The sequence below is a fragment of the Amblyomma mixtum genome, chromosome 6, assembly GCF_055824585.1.
Source record: "Amblyomma mixtum isolate Tamu chromosome 6, ASM5582458v1, whole genome shotgun sequence".
NCBI lineage: Eukaryota > Metazoa > Arthropoda > Arachnida > Ixodida > Ixodidae > Amblyomma > Amblyomma mixtum.
In genome coordinates, this window is record NC_143017.1 from 33,222,178 (window position 1) to 33,235,987 (window position 13,810).

Genomic DNA, 13,810 nt, shown 5'->3' on the forward strand with positions numbered 1-13,810 from the left:
TCGCGATGTTTCGGCCCTGGCATGCCCTTTGCTACCGTCATGCACCTTCCTTGAGTGTTATTCGTTCCAGCACCACTCAAGGTATCACCCTTCGTACTAGACCTCCCCGACCGCCCATCTCACGTTGTAAACCGAGAGAGAGACCCGGACAATCTGGAAGCAGAGTGTTCCTGGATGCCTTCGTTGCCGCGTCGAACACGTGGAGCATTCAACCCAAACAATTGATTTCGCGAGTCAGAATAGGAAACAAACTACAATGCTTGTTTTGTACTTTCTTTTTTCATCTTCCGCTGTGCCCTTTCTATTTTGGAGGGCTGATCAGACTGAGAACGTGTACACGTGAAGCACACAGCTTGAGTCTAAAATGCCGCGAAAGGCCTGAGTAATAGAACTAAGCGTCTGCAATTTTAAATGCCCACAGTGTAGAACGTTTCCACTCCAATGTGCATATATTTGTATGTTCAAATGTTGTGCGGATGCTCTATCAGTTCTTTCGCAAGCAAGAGTTGTGTGTCTTTAAGATGGCCTTTTAAGGGTGGAAAGGTAATACGGTTCGTGAGCTTCTAAAGCAAAAGCTCTGCCCCTGGAGGATGGGCTGCAATGTTACCGCTATAGCAGTGCAATGATTTCCGAACGCAAATACAAAGCATGGCAGAAGTGTGTGAAAAAAAATGTTTTGATAATAAAAATTAGACAATATCATAGATTTTCACACTTTAATCAATATGAGTAACTCTTAGAAATTTTTACCTTCAAACGCTACATTAATATTGCACTCAATAAATTCTGCATAATACACAGTCTACCGTGTCTTCAGCTAAATAGCCACACAATCTTCAGGGCATTTATTTGGTTGTTTTTGTATTAAGAATTTTCATAATCATTTCCTCCCATTCGTGTATTGATTATGCAAAAAATGCTCTAATTTTGCTCTTGATAATGATAAAAATCCCGTTTGACTAATATATCACAGCAAAAGGGTTGTCCGACATCAAAAGGAGCAAATAAGCAGTCAACAAGCGAAAAAAGATTTGCATGCAACGAACCGTAATCCTCTACCAGTTTCCAAGGAGACGCTTTCTGTTACAAAAACAATTCGCAGTGGTTTTGAAATGCATGAATGTAAGCTCCGAACATAACGCTGGGACGCGAGGTGTAATAAACTCTGAAAGTTTTATTGTTAGACATTTGCTACAAATTTCACATTTTGAAATTCGTCGCTGAGGCAAAAAGAAGGCGGACGCAAGTGAAGGCGCTACTGACGCTGCTCCCGCCGCGGTGGCTCAGTGGTTATGGTGCTCGGCTGCTGACCCGAAAGACGCGGGTTCGATCCCGGCCGCGGCGGTCGAATTTCTTTGGAGGAGAAATTCTAGAGGCCCGTGTACTGTGCGATGTCAGTGCACGTTAAAGAACCCCAGGTGGTCGAAATTTCCGGAGCCCTTCACTACGGCGTCTCTCATAGCCTGAGTCGCTTTGGGACGTTAAACCCCATAAACCAAACCAAACCAAACTAACGCTGCTAAGTTCTGCCTGCGTGGCTCCATGTTCTCTCAGCCGACTGGAGTCATTGCTGCGTGAGTAGATGGCTCGTACGAAGAGACACTCAGCCCGTAGAACGATTTCAAACAAACACATTACTAGAAGATGCTAACAATAAACAAGGAACGCGATCCGTTATGACCCTCAAGACACCGGGCTAAGTACAGCGTCCCTCAGTAATTGGCTCTCGGCCCTAATACATGCTGACAATGTTCGTGCCGACAACCACGGATGCAAAGATTAGAGGCTTTAAACTGAATGTTGTTTCCGTGGCTTACAGTGGACGTATTTTTACGCCCTTTTGTTTTTTTTCACAAACATATTTACTCACAGCTTTTGGTATTCTCAAAGTTAACCTCGTGGACAACTTCAGTCCCGCGGGGTTAGGGTGGCCGCAGCATGCACAGGACAGGGTTAATTGGAGAGACATGGGAGAGGCCTTTGCCCTGCAGTGGGTGTAGTCAGGCTGATGATGATGATGACAACATCTGAAAGCAATGGGAGATACCTCTCTAAGTGACCCTCTAACGAATGGCGACGACCTACTGCCGTGACTTCGCGTTCCATCGCCTTGCACCTGCAAGCCACCTTCTAAGCCAATCTGACTGGCGCAAGAATGTAGACCAAGATTTGATGGCAATATAGGTCGATGCTTTGAAGGGCGTTTGCCGCCTTGGGGAGGGCTTCGTCCTGTAGTGGGCGCAGTCAGGCTGATGATAATGATGCCCCCATTGTATCGAAATATATCGGACTGTTATCGTTCTGACTTGTGGAGACAACGGAGCACGATGTATGCATGCTTTCGTACATTAATCAGCATGTGGGATGAATGTCAGAGCAACACCGGCCTACCGGAACTTCCAGCCTGTCGGCAAAGGGGACTCGGCAAGCTGAAGGCCAATACCCTCTCCTGTGTTTACCTAGAACTTTACATGTAAATGAAGGAAACAGTCACCGAAACCAAGAAGCATAGAGGAATTTTTCTCTTTCTTTTATAATTCGTGGCATTAATGAAATGAAAAATTACAGCGTAATTATTTTATCGCTGAAAGATAATTGATTGGTGTGACGACTCCCCAAAGCAGCGCATACAAAGGAAACTTCGAGCGTCTTCTCGGCAGCACCCAGCTGCGCTGGCAAGAAACAGGAAAGGAAAAAAAGCAATAAACGCTCCCTCTGCTTTTCAGGGAGAGGAGCCAGGCTGCATCCCGCTAACAACGTGTACTGTTAGTTTATGGGGCGGCTGTTTCAGCGAACTCTTCAAGGCACGGCGGTGACCCGTTTCGTCGTTAGTCTCAATAACCATACAATATTCTAAGAATTGATTTGGTTCGGTTTATGGGGTTTAACGTCCCAAAGCGACTAAGGCTATGAGAGACGCCGTAGTGGAGGGCTCCGGAAATTTCGACCACCTGGGGTTCTTTAACGTGCCCTGACATCGCACAGCGCACGGGCCTCTAGAATTTCTCCTCCAAAAATTTCAACCGCCGCGGCCGGGATCGAACCCGCGTTTTTCAGCTCAGCAGCCGAGCACTATAACCACTGAGCCACAGCGGCGGCATATCCTAACAATTAAAAAGCAGAAGAACAGAAAAAGAGCTCCGGACGCGAAATTAAGAGGTCGTGGGTTGGGATTCGAGCAGATGCGTGGATTTGTTTTTTCTTCTCCTTTCGAATAAACTGTCTTTCAGTGATAAAATAATTACATTAACACCATCCCTTTGATAAAGCCCTCAATTTTTAATAAGAAACAGCAGAAAAATTCGCCATATGCTACTTGTTTTGCGTCTCTCATAGCCTTAGTCGATTTGGGACGTTAAACTCCATAAAAACCAAAGCTACTTGTTTTCGATGATTATTGGCTTCTTTTATTTATATGTCATAACGAGCACATCATTTCCCTTCCGTTGTCTGCTTAATTCCCTCGAAGCTTGTCACATTAAAAGCAGATATGCTGAATATCACCCATCGCTTCGTTCAATAAATACAACAAGAATCACTATTTTTATCGAAGAATTTCTCGTTTCCGCCAGTGTGCGGAAAACTTTTGACAAGTGCTCTTGTTGATCCTTCGACCTGGGGCTAAACAGGATAGCGTAAAAACTTGGCTTTGTTTGCTCGAGAACCACTAGTAGACAAAGAATACTATAAAAAGCATTTAAAGTTACTGGGACGAATTAGATTTCTGCAATGGCAACGTCGTTAGTCACTGAAGAAAATTCCGCCTGATTTTTTCTTTATTTTACTTTTAAAGCTGCAATTGTCTTTCAAGAGAACAGCGACAGAGCTTTTGGAAGCTGTATTTTTTATTGAGAGGTGTATATTCTGGCATTGACCAGCAAATTGTTGTCGTATCAGAGGTACCAAAAAATAAAAATAAAGACGTGTCAAGCAGATTCAGTGCCTCGTCTTGAAATTTGAGGGGGGGTATAAAAAGGGAATTCTTTTGCCCACAAGCGCGAGAAGATTCTTATTCTGCCCCTCCACCTGTGTATATTTACGAAACCAAAATGGCCAAAACATTTTTTTTTAATTCGTTTACTTATTCATAATACCTCATCGTGGTTAAAAAGATCAGCGACTTAATGGGACAAAAAGAATGCCATTACGAAAGATATAAGCACTAAAATACAATGCTAAATGCAAAGAAAAAACAGAAAAAGAAAGGCACTTTTCTTTTTACTTGCTCTTTTTTATTCATTTAGTTTAGGAACTTTTCGTCGTCTAGTGAGAAAAGAAATTGCCGCCTTTGTGCAAGCTCCTTCGCGCATTGCTGCCCCATGATTTAAGAAAGGGGTCGGCTTATACTCGTGTAGATACGGTAGCTCCTCGCGGTACGAGAGTTACCAAGGCTTTCTCTCTCACCAGGTGTGCACCGCGCTCTCATCTTCAGCCCTCGCTAAAAGAAAACTAAGCCATGGGTGAGAAACTTACGAAAACATCCCTTGCCCCGCGTACAAAGTAAAAGCGTGCGACATAGTTTTCTGTGTCATTAACGGCTGCTGTGACAACTATTACAGCCGTCCTCGGTGATTGCCTTCGTTACAGGCAACTCTGTCACCCCTCGCTGCTTCTTATTAAAAGCGCTCGTCCTCATACTGACAACTGAGCTGACAAGCGTAAAACCTTCGCTACAGGGGACACTCATAACATGCTTTTTCTTTTATTTTTGTGTCGTTCTTGCTGTCTTACAAAGACATGACATCGTTTCGCTCCTCGTCAGACAAGGCATTTAGAATCCTCTCTATGTTTTTGTGGTACTCTCTTAATGGCTTACTTGGGTTCTTTTATCGTGTTTTATGCTGAGCAGACAGTCCCTTAGTTACTAAACCATCATTTTTTGGCACGCTAGAACAGCTTTCCCGCAGGCTTCATGCGTAAGAGAAAAATCAGTGGATCTGCTGTGTTCTTTTTGTTTCGACTGCAATCGAAGATTCATTGTAGCACATTTTAAGTTACGCAAAACATTAATTTCGCATTTAAAATCTATACAGTTAAAGATTCTGTTAGACGTTCCTAGAGCGAAACATTCCATAACACGTTCACGTTTTTCAAATGAGGATGTTTTGTGGCGCTGCAAACCTAAACTTCAAGCTGTATTCCTAGAATACAAACCACGACTCGAAGAACTTCGCTTGTACCATGTCCTCATCGAAATTTATGGGAGTGCACTCTGAGTGAACAGATGTCGACGGCTCAGCTGCTGAGACGTGTACCGTCAGTTGTTCGCTCTTGTCTGACCAAAACGTCAGGACGCGCCTGACTGCGGTGCTATCGAGCTTAAGGAAGATGACACTTCTTCAAGCGTAGTTGGAGTGTAAAGCTTGCGTGTGTTCTGAAAAGACATGGATGAAGGGTACTACTCAGCGCATCTTATTACCAGCAGCCATTAAGCACTTGTACTCAAGTGTCGGCGACGTCGAAAGCAACGGATATCATAACTGACTTCGACGGCCTCACTTTCACGTCGGAGCAGAAGGAAGCCTGCAATGTCGTGTTCGACACGTAAAAGCGTTCCGGGGAAGTTGGACGTGTTCGCGAGTTAGATACGAGTTACAGCCACATAAAACTTGCAAGCAGCGAGGAGTTTGAACGTGTTATTAATGTTTTAATTGGCACATATATGTCGCTCTTGCAAGTTTTTTTTTTTTGCCTGCCTGTAATAAAAAAGTTTGGAATCTGCCGCAGAGTGCGAATATTTCTTGCGTAACGAATTTTTACAGATAAACTGAACGTTCACAACGCTGAACACTGAACGCAAGAAAAAAATTATTTCAGCGCATAATTTGTGCATGCAAAATGCGATCAAATGAAAACAACTGAATGTTTTCCGGGCCAAGAGGTATTAACACAGAGGTGTCGCAAGAAGTTTTGTGTATCATGCGAGCGCTGATGCAGCTAGTACTGTTCCGGCACACGGCTATCAGGACTGCACTTGGCTCGTTAATTTTGGGCCCACACAGGTTCTTGTGCGAAGTACTGTGCAGTGATTCCTAAAAAATGGAAATAAAAGAGAGATCTGCCTGCCTTGCACAGAATTTCAAGCTCAAGCGAAAAATAAAATAAGTAACGTCAGAGGTCACCGCGGCTACCCGCAATGGGAGACTGCGAAAGAATTAATGCCTTCTTCACACTCGTCGCCTCACTTTGTTTCATTTCAGATTGTTTGCCTCTCTTTTTACTTCCAATTTTGACGCCTACCGCTATTTTCACGTCCTTGCGCTATGTGCACATGGGGCTATTTTGACATCAGAATGCCCTTTTGGCCTCTACTAAATTATTAATTACCCTAGACTCATCAAATTCACTGTACAATGACATTTTATCATCCTCTCTCACGGGGTTGTGTTTTTGTTTCGCAATTTTGAAGTCTAGCACTGTTTTCATGCCCTCGCACTACATCGACATTCTAGTATTTTTACATCTATGTGACATTTTTGGCTCTAATTAATTGACTAATTGCTCCCCATTGATCCAATTTTCACGTGCATCATCCTCACATCTTCCGCTATCATATAATTTTTTTTTTCGCTTAACTCTCACACTAACGGAGAAAGCGCTGTCGACACGCTTTGCGGACACGAAATTGACTACAAAGCCAAGTAATGATTTCGCATTAATAAGTAACGGGACCGTAACCGCATAGTGCAAATGCCAGCGATTTAATAGTCGCTTGGTTTGAATAGCGACGCCAAATTATCCCGCTGAAGCAAGGAACAAAGAAAATAACCTAATGTATCTTTTCAATTAACGTGCCTTATCACAATTGTGAAGCGTGCCATACTAATCTGTGGCTCAGTTGGGATGATTCATGAACGTCATTGAAAACGGATTGCTGTAGAAAAACAGAAAGTCGAAAGCCAAAGAAGAGGTAGCTGGCATCGAGAAATGATTGCGAGACAAAGGTCGACAAGAAGCAACCGATACAACTGTGGTGAAAACTGACGTCACCCAGGAAAATTTCAGCTGCTCCACACAGCAGGAGCGGCAACGCAGGGTCCACTCATGGCTTGATACCACCGACCGGAGCATGCAAGACCAGACGTGGACAGCAACGGGTGTCGCTCGGCGTCCGACATTCGCAGAGTCTTTTCGTTAGTGCTATACGACGACCCTTAGGCACTGTATCTGCCGATTACACTCAGAAAAAAATTGGTGGGGGCTTAGCTTTGCTTAAGCCTGGTAGGTTGCGAAAGCAAAAGCGCAGCGCCTCTAACTGAAGGAACGCAGTGCGCCGCGTCTACAGGTCACGCGTGGCTACCGGCCGCCGCTGCGCGACGACTCAAAGCATCTGCGGTAATTTTTTATATTTTGTTTTTGATGTTGCGACTGAGAGAAAGAAAACATAATCTACATCTGGTATGACGTCACAGCGGCAGTACCGCCGCGGGTGCGCGGCTCGCCACAGGTGCGCGGCGTAACTGCAGCCGGGTTGGTCGCCTATATTCACTGCGCTAAAGGTCAAACGTAACTGCGACCAGGTCCCGCGAAGGCTTGAAAATGGGAGTAGTATTGATTTCGCAATAAAAAATGGCTGAGGCTTAGCTAAGGTTAAGCCTAGTCAGATGCGATGCATATTGATGGCTAGGCTTGGTAATACATGGCTTTCTTTGGTTGACGTTCATCCCGCTCTTCATCGGTCTCTGTGGCACGCTGAAGCTTTCGCTTCTCGTTCAAATCAGCCCTGCTTCTAGGCGGCATCCCAACACCTGGCCGCCTCGTAAGTGCCCGGAGAGCGAGGCAATCTCAGCTTTATACCGCTGCTGTAGCGTCACGTGGTCAGCCGCCGCGCCTCTGATGTGGAGCCTCCACCGCCGCGGCCGACCGCGCGAGCCGGCAGCCCATCTCTCCTCTGCTGTGACGTCATGTTGTCACGTGGTGTCACGTGGTCACGCTAAACGTCAATGGTAGCTCCACCGCCGCGCTCGACGGGCTGTAGTGTAGCTCTAGTAATATGCTTCGCATAAAAAGCAGAGATCACTTGGAAAGCAGTTTGAACGCAGTAGACCGCTACGCTGAGAAATTTGTCCCACATGCTCTGTCAATATTCGGCAAGGCTACGGCCTGTAACTTGTTCTAGGGTGACTGACCAGCGTGGTGTCAAAGAACGCGGTCTCAACTGGGGAGGGTAGGAAGAAAAGTAGAAGCTGCAGCAACACCTCAGAAAATTATCAAAATACTCCAATCCTTGTACATGAGTGTGTTTGTATCCGCTATGAACCCTGGCCAATCCTCCGCCGTGGGTATGTGCCATTAGGCCTGAGGACATCATCATCATCATCATCCTCAGAGGATCACACAGAGCTCCCGGCTTAGCGTTTCAGCAAGGAAGCCCCGGGATTGAACCCCGCATCACACTAGCAACAAACATTTATTATGTTTTTTAGATTAGTCATTGTGCAAGGATTTCTGTTGATCACTTCCACAGAGATTTTGCAATTTTTATTTGGTGTTCCGCCGAAGTAATTGTCTTTACCGCCCTGTCAGTGCGGGTGGGTTAAGTTTAGTCCATCTTTATGAGCGGCAGATTGCTACCGGCTTTATGTTTTTTTCGCCACACTTATCACCTGCTACTTCGAGCGTTTTTAAGGAGAAGTTTAGTTAACGCTTTGCCACACTGAGTGTGCCCTAAAACTTTTACCGTCCTCGTTTTCAGGGGTTTATGCCTGATGTATATTTTGATTTGCCTTTTCTGGTAGTCCGTTCTTTATCGGAGCTCTTATTTTCAAGGTCGCTAAAACGCTTGTACAAAGATTTCGATGCTTTTTCCTCCGCCTAATTACTGCGCACTTCGGATTGCCATGGCATGATGTCTTTACGCGGGCGCGAAAAACGTTACTTCCAATGAGCACTAAGACTTTTCTTCCGCTAGTAACGTATGGAAGTATTGCCCGTGAGGACATATGGCTTCAGAAAAAGGGCATTTTTGTGTCATTTCTAAACTGCCACCTCTTTGATGTTCCTGAAACAACTGAACCTTGTTTGATCTATTCCAAGAGCCCACTTCTGTTCTGGGATGCCTTGCAATGTACCTTGAAAAACCGAATTTATTTCGCGTGTCATCCAATAGGACATATCACCGGAGCGCAATATATAGCTGAACCTCTTTATATGTTTTTTTTTATGATTGGTCTACGTAGCTTATGGAAAACTAGAATGACGAATGGGCACTATGGATCAGTTGTTTCGACAAAATCAAATTTCTTCCAAACGACTGTTCATGTGAGGGAGGTGCACAAACAGATCGGCTTTTAACCGAAATGGCACTCTCTTTTGGTGATGTAGTCATCCTTGCCTCCTGTCTAGTGCTATTTTGCTCAGTCTTTTTTAGATGTTTTTGCTGGCGTTTCTCGAAAGGATTGGAAAGAGTTCATGTAAATACAATATAATTTCATTGTAACAAGTACTACGTTATAAAAACGCGGTTTTATCGCCTGTGGGTCGCGTACTTGCCTTGCAATCTGAAAGTCCACTGTTCAATTGTCCGCACCTCAGGAAGGATACTTATTTTTCTCCGAAATCACGGTGACGTCATCTGGGATCCTTAACACTACTGCTGCTGTTCAACGCCAACGTCGAGTTTTTTTGCCGATCAGTCATACAATACTTTCTATTATTAGCTGGTGAACAAGACTAGATATGCCTAGCTTACTCCCACGTCGTCAATACATTCGAAAAGCACACTTCGATAAAAAAAATGCATACCTGTCTTTTCCCCTGCGCACTCTCAGCGTAAATTACCCTTGCAGTTTCATCAGTAAATAAAATGCAAAAGAAATATATAACAAAACCTCAGATTTATGCACTTATAGCTTTTGTAAAGGAGATAGAAAGGAGAAACAGTCGGCTGTGCTTGATTTAATTGATGCTGAAGCTTCTACGCAAACAACGCAATCCGACACGGCGGGGTGCCGTTAATTGAAGGAACAGTGATTTAACTGACGGGTTTTTTGGTGGCCATTCACGGGATCCTCAGCAAAGAACAGTTCCCAGCAAAAAAAAAATGAAAGGATAGAATCGTGTAAAAATTACAACAAAATATTCTATAAATTTGTCGCAACGCTCTTTTTGTAGTCGTTTTGTAGTGTTTCCCTAGTTCTGTAGTTTTCTTTTTATGCCATACCTTTTGGTAGTAATTGCACAAAATTCTGTTGCAACAATTTTTAGTCAAACACGTCACAGAAAATTTATTGTAACGATGAAAGTTATTCTAGTGTGTTTTCCAGCTAAGTTTGCAGATTTTGGCGAGCTGCTTTTTGGACAGGGAAAATGGGCCAGTCGTGAAAGATTTGTTAATTAATCTACTGAACGAAAGCCCGAAAAACGAAATTCCTCAAACTTGGAAGTAAATCAGGTGAAACTAGTCAGACATAATCTACCAATGGCAACCAGACCAGAGCGGCATCGGAGGAAACCATCAACCCGTAACGGTGGCGTTTCTGCGTCGATCGCAATTTTCAAAGTGTTTGCAACGAGTATGTTAAGGCCGATTCACACGACGGACCGTTCGCCCGCGGCCCGCGCACTACGTGTGCATACGTCAGCACTTTGAGGGGCGCGCTGTCGGCCGCCATCCATCCATGCATCCAGCGCGCCTCTCAAAGTGCTGACGTATGCACACGTACTGCGCGGGCCGCGGACGAACGGTCCGTCGTGTGAATCGGCCTTAACGAACGCGTCCGCGGAAGACCACTCTTGTATTGTGGAAATCTGGCCAGCTGTCGAACTTACGTGTACATCCCCAGGATCCTGTCCTCCAGCTCCGAATTCCACCCTGCCTACCACATGGTTAAGCAGCCGGCTTCGGAGTCCACACAAAAACGATCTTCTCATTAGTAGGCCTGATCGCCATGCCTGCGTTAGTTGCAGATGTGACGAGATGACCGGACACTTGCTTCGTGTGTGGCCTGCGTATACTGCCAGGATACAAGTGCTGTGCTGAACACTGGACTGTCTTGATGCTCGCCCACTGACAGAGATGAAGATTCTCGGACGATGGCTGCCGCGATCGTAGGCCCTGAAGGCCTTCCAGGCACTGATCCTCTTCGCGGGGACGTCGTGCCTGTGCGATAAGCTATGACTTTGCCATATGTAGTGCCTTCACGTTCTTACTAGACACGCTTCGCTTTAACCTTAGCTCTATGTTTCCCCTTCCTCACCGAATTTTCATATCTTCTCTCCCTCGCTCTCGTGGCTCCCGTGGCACCGCTTGCAGTGTTTTGAATGAACAGAGCACTGCCACTTGATGTCACGTCTATTTGGGTATGTGTGCTTGTAGCACACGCCAAGCAAGGACTTAAGCCCATCTTTCGCGGTCCACTACATTGCTCGTGCTATTCCAGTGGATCATGGTGACAGTGTTGCATAAGTTTATTGCTGTAGAGAAACTGAAGACAACTCCATCCAATATCTTTTTTTTTTCTATTGTAAAAAGCTTTTCGGGCTCTTTGCGGTTAGGTTGATGCTTGTTTATTCGGCACAAATGACGGATTTATTAATGAGAAAGTTAAATTTAGGTACCTAGCTGTTATTTCTATGCCTGTCGACTCAAACTCTTAATGTCGATGACAAAAGGACTCCGGGATCACTGGCTACACGTAAACGGGGGCATGGCCTTGCTTCAGATATCCTAGAAGGATGATGGTTCGGGCTAGTGGGTTATTCACATGATGTTCCGCAAGCAAAACAAGGGATTGACATTATTGGAGTTTATTAAAATGGCGTGTAGAGGGGATACATCTGTTATACGTTCTTTACTGGCTTCTCTAGCTTACAATAGCACTTTTCTCAGCTAAAGTGAACTAATTGTCATTACAATTACAATTACAAGAAAGGCCTTAAGCACATTTTTCGCCGTCCACTACATTGCTCGTGCTATTCCAGTGCATCATGGTGACAGTGTTGCATAAGGTTAGTTCTCTAGAGAAATTGAAGAAAACTCCGTCCAGTATCTTTTTCTTCTATTGGAAAATAGTTTTTCGCGCTCTTTGCGGTTAGGTTGATGCTTGTTTATTCGACACAAACATAGCTGAACTTCAGATCTTCTTCACTCTTCTTTTAGCAGCATCATGCGATGTTAAACTAAAGGCCTAATTTTTCCTGCCTAACAAAAGGGAGAGTGGAAAGCGCCCAGTACGTAACTAGCGAGCTCAGCCGCCGAGCGCAATCTCGTCGACTGTGCTGGGCTGCTCACACTACGCTACTCGTTTTGTCGCTCGCTCGGTGCACTAACTTCTGTCCCCGACAAGTGTTTCGCCGCAAGTCCTGAAAGATCACTCGCCTTAGTGCCTAGAATCTAAGCAATCTTCACCGCTTCGTTAGAGGAACGGCACGGCCGGCTACCGCTTCGCTCACAATAAGAACACTGCGGGAAACACAATAACGGCGCACGGCTATACGCTAAACGTCGGTGTCGACATCGCAGCCGAAGCGACTCCCCTCCATACAGCCCGCTTACACGCGGCTAAAAGCTGCTCGCACGGTCATTGAATTGCAAATGTCGGCTACACACGCGGGAGGGAGCCATCGCTTCTCTTCTTCATCGCGTCTGTGAGCTCCCTCACGCGGCGACGCCGACAAGTTGTCGTTATTAACCGCGCTTTCGAATTTGCTCGCGGAGAAACAATGAAGCAGCAACTTCCGGCGCCGTCGCCAAAACCACAGCGATTAGATGCAAAACAGGAGGCTTCTTCGTCTCCCAATCGACACAATGGGGCGGGCCGCGTCGATAATTCAATCCGACGTGCGTCGCTGAACGGGGCCACGCGTTAGCGGCTCGTCGTCCTCCTCCTACGTCGGAGAGCCGCGAAGAGCGCGTCCTTTCAAGAACTCGACGCCGCCAACGCCGCCTAGCAACGTGACACGCTGCCGAGCGTCATCTTTCAATACAAAAGCTACCGTGTGAAGGAGGGAAAGCTTCTGGCCGTTGCGCCCAGAAATCTTTTCTTTTTTGTTTTCGTTTTATGCTTCGGCGGTTGTTGAGTAAGTTAAAACGGCATTCTTCTAAACTCTCGACTTTCACGTGCTGTAGCTCAGAAGTTGCGTGCAGTCTCGGAGAACAGTTTACATATGCGAACCCTTCAACCACTGATATCTTAATACAGTGTCCGAGCTTTAAAATGGGAAACTTCATCGTGTATTAGCTTATCTTCCAATCTGATACAGTTTTGCATGGAAGAAAGCAGGACATGTCTTTCCGACCAGCGGAGTTCAGTCGGAGCGAGCCTGCCACGGTAGCACCTTAGCTGTGGCGCTGGGCTCCTCAGCCAAAGGTCGCGGGGTCAATACCACTCCTGACGGCTGCACTTCGACGAATGCTGAAACGTCCGCAGTCTGAAATTTCTGCGCGCTTCAAGGAATTCAGGCGATCTAAATTCACCCCGAGCACTGCTGTACAACGTTTCTGACGTTGCACACTTTGTAAAGAAAGATTAGTGCACTCTTTTCGGTGCTTATTGCATTATTTAATTAAGAACGTTAGTGACAGAGGAGTTTGACCATTTTAGATGTAGCAATAATGCTAAACGAATGACCTTGATAGTTTCATGTGTTACAGTCAGGCAAGTAAATGTAACACTGCCCTTTCTTCAGAGAAACGCTCCCGTGATCCTTTGGCTGAGCAAAAACATCAAAATAATCCGTCAAAAACTGCTGGTCCTCCTCTCCGTTCGTAAGTTTAGATTTAGCTTCTTACTTTTTATTTTTTTAATCTTTTTTTCCCTGCCAGCCTGTAATCTTCGCCGCAGAGCGCAGAATTAAACGAAGTTTCCCT